Consider the following 2778-nt stretch of genomic DNA (forward strand, 5'->3'; position numbering starts at 1 on the left):
TATGTTGCCCAGGTTTTTAAAAAATGCACATAAAAAAGATAAAATGAAATGTGATGCAGAGAGAGGAACGACCTCTGAGACATAAATGAAGAGTTCATTTACAAAAACAGAGAACTGCATCTTCATAAACCCTCAGAAAACCACTTCTCCATCGTCTACCTGAGACAACATCATTTAAACTGAAGTTATCTCTATTTTCGTCATTTCTACTGAGTCAGCTTCAGTTTGATTGATATTGTCTCAAGCAAACAACGAAACAATACGTTTTCTGTAAAACTACAAAAATGGAGTTTTCTGTTTTTGCAAATTAACTCTTCACAAACATCATCACAATTTAAACCACGAAAGCCAGAGAAAGAAACACAATATAAAACCATAAACAGACAGAAAACAATGAAGGAGCACAAAAATAATAGACAAAACAACCACAAACAAACAAAATAAATTAAAATAAACACAAGATGATCAAGAGACACAAAACTGCTGCAAAGAGACAAAAAAAGTAAAAAAAAACAAAAAACAAAAACAACAACCACGAAAAGACAAAAAGAGAACAAAAAACACACAAAATGACCACAAATGGATGAAAAAAGAGACACAAAACAGCCACAAACAGACAAAAACAAATCAAAATAGACACAAGATTATCACGAGACACAAAAATGACGACAAATGGATTAAAGAAAAGACCCAAAAGAGACACAAAGCAACAACAAATATACACAAAATTACAACAAAAATGTTTTAAAAAATAACCAAAAAAAAACACACTGCCGCAAAGAGACAAAAAAACATCTAAAGAAAAACAAAACAACCATGGAGAGACGAAAAAAGACAACTAAAAATCCACAAAATGACCACAAATGAATAAAAAAGAGACACAAAAAAAATCCACAAAATCAAAATTGACACAAGATGATCAAAAGACACAGAACTAGTGCAAAGACAAAATAAAAATCTAAATAAAAACGACCACAAAGAGACGAAAGACAACCAAAAACACACAAAATGACCACAAAAAGATAGAAAAAATATAAACAAAAGAGACACAAAACTACTGCGAAGACACAAAAAGATAGAAAACAACCGAATGGCACTCAGAGCTACCACAAAGAGAAACAAAAACATTAACAAAAAAAAGGAAAATAGAACAAAAACTGACAAAAAAACATTAAAAAAAACACAAATTAACCAAAAAACACAACATTTGTTTACATTTAACAGATTCGAAGGAACAAAAAAAAACATCTGAATCTTGTAACTACAGAACTTTGTTCTTTCTTTATCCAGAGCTGGTTTCAGGCTCTTTGGATCTCTTTAAATAAACCGTCTACTGGAGCTTTTAAAACTTTATTATTTAATGTTGTTGTTGTTTTTCTTAACTACTGTTGTAATTATTTTGTCCCAGTTGTGTTTCATGTGTTTTCAGTGAAGAGCTGATTAAATAGAAGATTTATCATTTATTGGCTGTTTCTCCTCCAAGACAAGAAAACATTTTGTCTGCAGCTCAGTTTTCAGCCACTTTGTGAGTTTTGGTTGGAGAGACGACGTTTGAGGCGATGAATGACGACATCAGACAACTTCAGTGTTCAGCTTCACTTCAGAGAGCAGCTCAGTCTCTGTTCTGTTTCTTCTGAAGACGGATTATAGTTTGTTTGTTTTTTTTTTTGAAGCAAACAGGAAACGTGTCAGAGCTGCAGAACGGTCTGCTGCACCTCATCAGCATTAAACTATATGGAAGAAGAGCTGCTCTGGGTTGTTTGTATTTTGCTAAACCAATCACAACCAATGGGCGGAGCTAAGCCCAGGATGTAGCAACGGTGTCCCTGCCAAAAAAAAAAAGGAGTGCTGACTGAAATCTTCTGGTAAAACATTACATGCAAAACTCCAACAGACACGCAACAGAGACACAAAGAGACACAAAACAACCACAAAAATTCTCAAAATAACCACAAAGAGACACAAAACCACCACAAAAAGTCAGACAACAACCACAAAGAAACACAAAACAGCTACAAACAGACAAATAACATCCATTTATACATTCGATTTAACTTATGAGGAAGAAAAACTGTCTAAATGTTGTAACTACAGAACTTAAATCCTGAAGGTTCTTCATTCAGAACCTGTGTAAGGTTAAACAAACAAACAAACAAACAAACAAACAAACAAAACTCTTCTAAAGCTTTATTATTTGCTATTTTTTGTTTGTTTGTTTTAACCACTGTTTAATTTATCTTTTGGTTATTGTTCATTACCCGGTTGTTCATTCTGTTCTCACTGTGACGTCCTTAAAGATATAAAGACTTAATGCTGTTCATTCCTCCACAGAGACGCTGTGTGATTATAACAGACTGGATCAGAGCCTCAGCAGCAGCATTGTTGTTGTTGTTGTTGTTGTTGTTTTTGTTGTTCAGAATAAACCTGCAGAGAGCGAACTGGAGCTGCTCATTAATGGTGTTGACCTGCCGGTTGTGAACATTTCATCAGTGTGGTGAGGTTGTGGGACGGAGGAGTGTTGTGCGACCAGCTGCTGCTGTCAGAGGCCACTTCTGGTGACGAGCAGGAGGTCAGATGGAGGCTGAGCACAGAACCACGGGTCTCTGACTACAGACACTAAACACACTCCAGCTTTTTATTTTCCTTCTTTTTTTCTTCTTTTTCACAATTTTCTGCTTAAAATTTTACTATTTTCTTTATCAAATATTTGGTGTCATTAAAACAGAAAAGGATGTATATTAGGAATTTTAAAATTATGAATACGTTTAATACAGATTT

Source organism: Stegastes partitus, unplaced genomic scaffold (assembly GCF_000690725.1).
Source record: "Stegastes partitus isolate 25-593 unplaced genomic scaffold, Stegastes_partitus-1.0.2 Scaffold1599, whole genome shotgun sequence".
In the NCBI taxonomy this organism is placed as follows: Eukaryota; Metazoa; Chordata; class Actinopteri; family Pomacentridae; genus Stegastes; species Stegastes partitus.